The sequence below is a fragment of the Notechis scutatus genome, chromosome 1, assembly GCF_049901735.1.
Source record: "Notechis scutatus isolate UNSWTSFEM ecotype Mainland chromosome 1, rNotScu1.2, whole genome shotgun sequence".
In the NCBI taxonomy this organism is placed as follows: domain Eukaryota; kingdom Metazoa; phylum Chordata; class Lepidosauria; order Squamata; family Elapidae; genus Notechis; species Notechis scutatus.
The window spans coordinates 180,887,465-180,896,587 of NC_142009.1; the positions used below are offsets into that span (position 1 = coordinate 180,887,465).

At 38.2% G+C, this 9,123-nt stretch overlaps 1 protein-coding gene across 8 annotated transcripts in view; it reads right to left on the minus strand.

Annotated features, from left to right (window-relative positions):
• Positions 1-8,707, minus strand: part of GULP1 (GULP PTB domain containing engulfment adaptor 1) — a 143,729-nt gene extending 135,022 nt beyond the window's left edge. For 4 of the 8 annotated variants that reach the window (XM_087949594.1, XM_087949592.1, XM_087949588.1 and 1 more), the window contains exon 1: positions 8,249-8,702. The gene's annotated coding sequence lies outside the window, so the exon portion shown is untranslated. Of the gene's footprint in view, positions 1-6,804; positions 6,929-8,248 lie in introns of those variants that run through there. The other 4 variants (XM_087949591.1, XM_087949589.1, XM_087949590.1 and 1 more) reach the window with 3 other exon arrangements.
• Positions 8,708-9,123: the final 416 nt, after the last annotated feature.

Genomic DNA, 9,123 nt, shown 5'->3' on the forward strand with positions numbered 1-9,123 from the left:
TCCCCGGCCGGCAGAACCCCTTTTCCCAAGACGTGCAGCGGCGGTCCGCAATGGCCGCCACAAAGAAGCCGGCAGCTGGGCAAGTATGCGAGGAGGAAGAGGAGAAAGCTTTTGAGAGTGAAAGTTTTCTTGGTTGATCCAGGACTCTAAGATACATTTAATATAATTCCTGGAAATGATGGCTTTGGGATGATTCTTTCCACAAGAGAAAATAAACGGCAATTTTGAGGTGCTGAAAGGAAAGTTTATTCTCCCTCCCGACGAATTAATAAGTGGATATTGAGAAACCTGTTTTTTTCAGGTAAAACTAGCTTTATGGGATAAGTCGGAAGGGAGAGGACAAAAATATATTCATCTGGTTTGATTTTGTTGGAGGAGATGCCTTAAGGATTTGAAGATAGAAATATAACTCCAATAAGGCTTCAAAATACAGATTTGGACTTTCTTTTTTCTTTTGTCTGATACTACCCCTGGAAGAGAAAGGGAGAATTTTGTCTTGGCTTGGATTGATTGAGGATTGTGGATTTTGGGATTGTTTTACTTTTTTTTGAAATATCTTGGTTGGTGTAAGAAGAAAGAGGGGAAAAAGAAAAGAAAAGATCTATAATGGCTTTTTCTTTTGAGGAACTGAGGGAAGAATATGAGCAAACAAAAGCAGCCGGTAAAGATGGTATGGAAAAAGCCTTCCTATTTTTAGAAATGGCGCTGGTTAACTATCAACAAACAATACAACAGATGGAGGCAGAAGAACAACAACAAGAAGAAGACGAAGACGCCATCTTTAATGAATTCCAAAATTTAACTAAGAAAGAAGGAAGGAAGAAAGCGAGGAAAATGAAGGATTTAAGATCTAAAAAACATTTAAGAAAGAGAAAAATAAGATGCAAAATAAATATAATGATAGTAAACAAAAGAAAAAAGGAACACAACAGAGAAGGGATGCCAGCAAGGCAGAGGCTAGAAGAAGGGGGTAGGAAGATTTGGTGGGGGAAGAAAGAAAGGGAAAGGCGGAGAAAAGCCATAAAGTTTTGAAATTAGATGGGAAAAGAGGAATTTTTTTTAGGGACAAAGGGTAAAGTACAATTTCCTTAAAAAGATTTTACAAGGTACATAAGATGGTATAGTAACATCTGTATTAGAAATAGAAAATTAGAATGGCTTAAGAGTTAATAAGAAATTAAAATGTTGAAATGTTTAATAATGATTGATTTTAAAATGTAATAAAATATTAAAGGGAAAGGCAATGGGAATGTTATAAGATTTAATATTTAGATTTATTACTTAACTATGTATTTAATCATTTTGGATTTATTACTTTGTTTTTATTTAGTAGATAGAATGTACCAAGCAGAATCAGATTGGGTATTAGGTGTTATTTTAAATGTTAATCTAATTAATTTAGGGGAGGATAGAAAGGCATCATACTCTGATTAGTGATTTCAGGAGAAATTCTTTTTATTTCATTATAAGGAATGAGATAGAGGATAATAAAGAATGGGCAAAAGATACAAACATAATGATTTAAATTAAGATGGATTAAATAAGATAGAATTATGAAGAGTGAAATGTGTGGAGAAGTTTATATAGAAGATATATAATGGTAAACAAAATAGGTAATGATATGTAAGATGAGCATGAATATAATTGAAGCCCATATAAAGAGAGGTACCTGGGGCCAAGTTACTTTCCTAAAAGATTTTTATATGTTTGTTTGTTGTGTGTTTATGTTTTGAGAGTATTAATAAAACCTTGTAGAAATACAGAATGAGAATAATGGTATTCAAGTCAGAAAGAAATAGATGAAATAATAATAGTGAAATTGAATAAGAGTAAAGAGAAGTAAAGAGAAATTGGATAAGAGGTATTTTTATGCTCATATGGAAATGGCTTAAAATAGAATTGTATTGTATAAAATAAGGTTTTATCTGACTTGTAAAATTTATAATGGAAAAAGGTTCAAATATGTAATGGTTGATGATGATTTGTTTGTCTTTGAAATTAATAAAATTTGCTTAAAAAAAAAAAAAAGCTGGGGTCTCTTCCGAGGGCTGGCTTTTATATCTTACTACAGACTCAGCTAAATGACATCATAGGAAGGAGTCAAGCCATCCTGGGCTCTCGATGCAGCATGGAGGAGAATAAGTATGTTCTCTTTTCAGGCTTCAGATAAACACCTACTGATTACATTAGCCTTCATGAATGTCAATAGGTATATGCATGTAGGTGAGAAATGTATTTAATATGTTTTATTTTTTAAAAAAAAATTATCAATACTACTACAAATTTGTATCATAAGCAAAATGGAAAGGATCTGGCATTAAAAAATTTAAATATGGGAGAAAGCCAAACGGATAGCTATGCTTACCAATAATTCTTCTTTAAAACACCACCACATATTCTGAAAATTATCTGGTAAAGAATGTGCATTGATTGAAATAGTGAAACTTTGCTTGTCTTGAGCCTATTAATAATTTCAATACCTGTTTGTAGTAATAGTATGAAAGAAAACAATCATTCATCCATTCATCAATAATTTTATGAGTTAATTCCATTTGTAACCTAGAAGCATAAACACACATTGGCCTGCTAATAACTTACCATAACTGAAATAAAATAAATGTGAGTGAACAAGTTGCCCCCCAAAATAAAAAATAACACTTGAACATTCCAGTTCGTATGTGTTTTTCTCTGCTCCATGATACCTTACTCACACTTGGATCTAAATCCTGCACAAACATGTCCTGGCCACATTTTTTAACCTTCAGTCTAAGCCCAGCCCATGAATGAAAATGATTTAAAATTTAAATCATCTTTAGTTGCAATGCAATTCCCTCCTTGTCCAAGAGCAGCCTTGCAGTGCATAACATTTGAAACATAGGAAGGAAATCAAGTGATTAGCAGCAACTGCCAGCAGAGACTGAATATGGTTCACTCAAGAGGTTAGTAAATTTAATATTAGTTTTTTTGTTTTCTCCAAGTTCAAGAATGGGTGATTAGCACTATAATTTGGCAGTAGGGAAAAATCCTAATATATCTTTTTCAAGTTATCTAATGACAAGAAAGTTTTGAATTGATACACATATCTCACTAAGCCAGAGTTTATTTAACCAGGGTCTTTTGAATGAGTTACTCTTGGTTGCCTTCCTATAATATGTCCAGTCACAAACTATAAATTATGAATCATAACTGGGTCATAAAGGTAAAAATAAGGTTTCCCCTATCCAGTCATGTCTGACTCTAGGTGGCAGTCCTCATCTCCAATTCTTAGCCAGGTGAGCAAGTGTTGTCCAAAGACACTTCTGTGGTCATGTGGCCAGCATGACTATATACCAAGTGGTCATATAGAAATGCTATTAACTTCCCACCAAAGTAGTATCTATTTATCTACTTGCATTTGCATGCTTTCGAACTGGTAGTTTGGCAGGAGCTAAGACAAGTAATAGGAATTCAATGGGAGTCGTATGGGGCTCATATGATGTATTAAGCGCACCAATGTGCCTACTGTCCCTGTCCTATTGTTTCTTTTTATTTTTCTTATATGTATTCATTTCATGTATTCACAACTATGTTTATACTTATACCTGTTATCTTATAATCGCTTGACAAAATAAAATAAATAAAAAATAAATAAAATAAAACCAATTAGATTGATGTATCTTAAATTATGTATCTATTAGAGTAGTCTGTCACTCAGAAAAGTGACTCTGGATGGCTTACAAGTAAAATATTTCCAATTTTTCTAGTAATCAAGATACCTTATGTTGCATGGATTTTCCATTTCAAAAATTCCCCATGCTAAAAGAACTACAGATGAGATTGATATTTGATCTATGGCATCTATAGGCAATCTAAGTAAGGCTTCAGACTGTAAATTATAGCATACATATTAAGCTAGGTAGACTAAAATATGGTCCAGAATTGACCAGCTTCCAGTGCTCTTGAAGAAATCTGGTTGCTAGCTGTGAAGAAATTTGTTTGCAGACATTTCATCATTTAATCAGTGCTAATGAGTATAGCCCTTATTTCCTTTTTATATACAGTAGCTTGCCCTGCCAATATTAGTGTTTTTCCCCTTGGTAGTTCCTTGATTAGGATACTGTTTTCTGTTTGTCTGTCTGGTGTTAATCCCTGCTTAACTGAAGACTGCTGGAAAGAATGTGTTTTGGTCTTTTTATTTCCTTAACTTTTTTATTGCTTCTTTTGAATGGTATGTAAATGTAGTTTAGATCTATGTGTTTATTGATGACTTATTCAATGGAAGAGAATATATGCAGCTCCTGGTTGAACTGTGGTGTCCTTGGAGCTCTCTGAATGCTGAGACATCAATAGCTCTCTTGGTGCTCAGACTTGCTATATATCTGAGGGAGGGGACTTCTTTGAATTATCCCATATACAGAAATTATAATTTACCTAAGAGTTATTGTTGTGCAAATAACAAGAGCTGGAAATTCGCTTATGTACATAGGCTTTGCAAGTATTGAATACCAATTAAGTAACAGCATCAGCGGAGGGAAATAGATAAAAGTTGTACAGGTGAAGTGTACACTCCAAAGGTGTGGTGAAGGTTGTAACTTCAACAAAAGGCCATCAAATTAAAGGGCCATTTTTAAATAAATCGTGACTACAAGTTTCACCACTATTTCCTAGTTAGGCCTAAATACGTTTATAGAATCACTATAGCTTTAGGAGAAAAAGAGAAGTGTGGCTTTTTAATGACTTATTTAGTTTTTACCTGATTGTTTGATCAGTATAATTTAATTTCAAGAGTATTTCTTTAAACATGTTTGTACATTTTGTGTCTAACAGAATTGGGAATTGATTCAATAATGAGCAGAGTAACAAGGATAATCTATTACTAGGCCATCACTAATCAACCTACTTTCACTAAAAATAATTAACATAGAAATTTATTTCTTAAGAATGAAAAGAGCAAGATTGAATGAGAAACCCCCACTATAGAGGCTGAATTGAGTAAGGGGCTACTGGTAATTTGCATCAACATACCATGTGTTTGCCAATAACAGTGTTTGATACAGTACACTACAGCTTCATATTTGTAATGATCAACTAATGTTTTGGTTTTACCACTGCAAGAAGAAAGCATGATCAAAGCCGTTAGTTAAGGTTACCATTTTTTAAAATTTAGTTATTAGAAAATATATTTTCTTAATGAATGCTCCTTCAACAGCTACTAGCTGCAACATAATTCATCTACTTGAGTCAGAACCAGAAAGTTATATTGGTTTCTGGAATTTGTCCAGTATAAAACATAACCCTCAATCTCACCATCACCTTGAAAGATTACTAGTGTCTGGATACTTGCCTGCCCTTATTCAAAGTAACCAGTATAAAACATTATGGTTCTTCCTATTCTGCCTTCAAAGCTTTTATATGAACCTTTTATCTGAAAATTTATTGGGGGGGGGGATGACAAGCATATAGTAAAACATGACAAATGTTTGAGCAAATGCATACTAAGTACCATCATGTATCCAAATGTAAATAAATGAAGTACTACCTATTAATTTAGCAAATATATTAATTAGCAGCATTGCAAATACTTAATGGTATGGCACCTGGTAATTCTATAGCCAAAAGAAGTTGGTCTCCATGGTAAGATATTAAGAAGTAAACCAAAGTAACATCAACAGATGTTGTTTCACAAAGAAGTGGCTACCTTCTCCTCTCTGGAAAAACTTGGCACACTCCATGGACTTTTGCTTTCAAAATAGACAAGACAGTGTTCACAGATTTACAGGCACTTCGGCAACAGAGTTAATAATTATGATAAAAATGACAACTACTATTACCATAAAAAAAATAAACCAGATACTTATATAATATAGCAACACATATACTATCATTCTCCAGTGTTAGTCCTTAGATAGAGGAAAATAGTTAACACCAAAGCATTCAAGAACAAATCTGAACTCCTCTACCCTGACATCTCTCATACCAAAATTGAAATTTAAAGAGACTTGCATTGTGTATAATTCACTAGATCAGAAATAATTAGTATTAAAGAATGCATGCCGGCTACTAATTGGAAAAATCGTACAAAACTCTATGCTTCAGAACTACTTTTTTAAATCTCTCCCTCATTTATTCTGAATGCAATTTTGGAAAATAAAGTTCAAGCTGTTACTGCATCCCATTTTAAATGAAAATCTGATGCTGTTGCCCTACCTCCACAGGTTATGTTTTAAGGAATTAAGTCACATGTATGCTTTTATCCATAAACCGAATGACATTGCAAAAGTAACTTATGTTCATTAATCTTTGCAATGATGCCAGGCTTGTCTTCAGAGTGAAATGTTTTAGCTGAACCAGCATCCTATCATCTTTTGTGGAACTACAAAAGCTAGTATCATGTATCTTTCTTTTGATTCTCAAATAAACTTTGTATCTTGAAAACACAGGAAACTTTGCCACTTTAAATTCTGGTTCAGATTTTTTTTGACTTGTATTAATATAATTTTTCCAACTTTCAGTTTCCAGGAACTGAAGTCTCCAAGTAAGTTTAAGAGCTACAGTAAATTGTATCTCCAAATTAGTTAGATTATATTACTGAAAACATTACACACACACACACAAATGTGTACAACATAACATTTTCTTGGGATTTTTGAAGAATGCTAACAAAGTTATTAAAATAGTTGTGTTTAACTGAACACTTGGGAATTTGGTTTATCTGGGCTGTTGTGATGTCCTTCTATTATGTTTTATTGCTGTAAACTGCCAAAAAATTTGGGATAGGATGGCATAGTACAAATTTATGTAACAATAAATAGTAGTCATTCTCACCACTCATCAAAAGAGAAAAATGAATCCCGGCAGTCCACTATCAAGGAGTTGCAGATCTAATTGTAGGCATTAGTAGGTTACATAATCTCTGTATGTTTCTTCTGAAGAAAGTAAATATAGGATTGCAGCCTAAAAATCAACATCAGTTGTTTTAACTTTTTTTGTTTAAAAACATACTTGTATGATCCAAAATAGTACCTTAAAAAAGAGCTTTCTGTCCAGAAACCTCTCCCTTCCTCTAATCTTTTCCCATGAGCAGTACATGGAAACAGTATTACTCAATTAAAGCTTTTCGCTCTATCAGCTGTACTTCTGCTGTACCAAAACATCACCCAGGGTGGAAAAATCCACCTGATTGACACTTGCTTGACACTGGTTTTGGACTGCAGCCTGCAAACACAGGAATCCACTGATTAGTCCTTCAGATAACTGCCACCCATTTTCTAGTCTAAACGCAAAAGCAAAGCTGGAGAAAACGCTGGCGCGGGATCTACATCGAAAAACAGAATTCACCTCCCTCATTAATGCCAGACGGAGAAGCGCCGCACCGAAGCTTCGCGCCTCCGACGAAGTTGAGGGGATCGGGCAAAAAAAAAAAGCGACCTCACACCAGACCTTCCGGTCGCAGGCAAGTTTACTCAAGAGTAAACAATTCTTAGCACAAGGAGGGGCGGGGGCTTGCTCTTGAAGGCAGACCCACCCAACTGCAGTCTAAAACGGCTCCTGGTGGACGAACATGGGCGAGCGCTGGCCCAGCGGTCCACTACCGTCCGTGAACTCGTAGGGTCACACAAAAGAACCGGAGAGACGGGCAACATTCGAGCAAAGGCCACCGAAGGGCTCCGAGGCACGCATCTCGATTTCTCTGCCCGAGCGCGCCGCCTTCTTTTCTTTAACCCCGGAAAGCAAAAGTACGGCGCCAACTTTCCGTCTGCTTTTTGAAACGGAGGGCAAGATGCCGGTATCAGAACGGGGAGAGAGTAACTACCACGCCAACAAGCAGCACGAGAAGCGAGGCAAAAAGAAGCGCGGGACTCCGCCGAGACCAACGGGAGCGAGTTACACTCCCCAGGAAAAATTAAAATAATAATAATAATAATAATTAAAACAACTTCAGTTCGTCGTGTCAGCCTGCCGACGGAAAGTTTCGAGCCCTCCTCAACGGCGGCTGCGCCTACGAGGAACAACCTGAAAGCCGCGCGGTGTGTGGAGGGGGAGGACTATTCTTTCCCCCCTGCTCTTCTTCTTCTTCCGCAGCATCCTGAGGAAAGCCACCCGGCGTTCAACAGGCTTCCCTCGGGCCACGAGCGCACGCGCGCACTCTTTGCCGCCACAAAATCAAGACGACCCTGGTCTCTTGTCAAGCTCTTCCCCCTCCCCCTCCCGCCCCGCTCCGCTCCTTCCTCGAAGAAGACAAAAGTTAAAAAAAAAAAAAAGAACAAACCCAGCCGGAGTTCCCTCGACGCCCGCTTTCTCCTCCTCCTCCTCCTCCCCCTCCGCTCCTGCTTCTCCTCCTCCTCCTCCTCCTCCTCCTCCCGCTGTCAGTCGCCGAAAGGAATCCCGAAGCCAACGCCAAGTCATCAAGTTCTCCCTTCGTCCAACTCCACCGAATTCCAGCCAGCCAGGGAATTTTCCTGGACTCCGCGTGCGCGTTGGGCCGAAGGAGCGGGCGCGAGGGCGTCGGAGAGCGACGATGCGGCGAAAGAGTCAGCCGAGGAAGGCTCCGGAGCGGTCCAAAGCTTGCAGCCCCGATAGCCGCCTGCCTTGAGCCGACCCCAGCGACTCGCAACAGCGGACACACGAGCACACACACACGCGCCCGCGCGCGCGGCGTGAGAGAAAAGCGCCGCTCGCTGTCGCCTCCTTGGCTTCAGCCTTCTGGGCTCAACCACTGAGGGAAAGTTTCCTGACGTCACGGCCCTGGGCTGGCTGGCTTCCCCGCCTCGCTCTCCCACCCCCTCCCCTTTCATCTGCTGGAAACTGCTGGATGGTGTGGCTCCCTCAGTCTAAGGCCGGCCGTGGGCCTGGGAGGGGTGGGCTGCTTCCCCGCCCCGAGCAAATGTAACGGCTCTTTCCTTCCCCTTCTGTTACCTGGAGACAGTACTTTATGTTCCTAGGTTCTCTTCTCGGATCTTTTCGATCCTTTCGGGCGAAGGGAAAGTTTTAAGGCGATTAGAGTCCGTTGGTTAAACAATAACCAAACAACACCCGCCTTGGTTTTGGTTTGTATTGGTCTTTATTTTATTATTTGCATTCAGTTCAGCCAAGAGTAATAAACTCATCCATCCTCCACCCGGATTTGGGAAAAGTGATACCAGC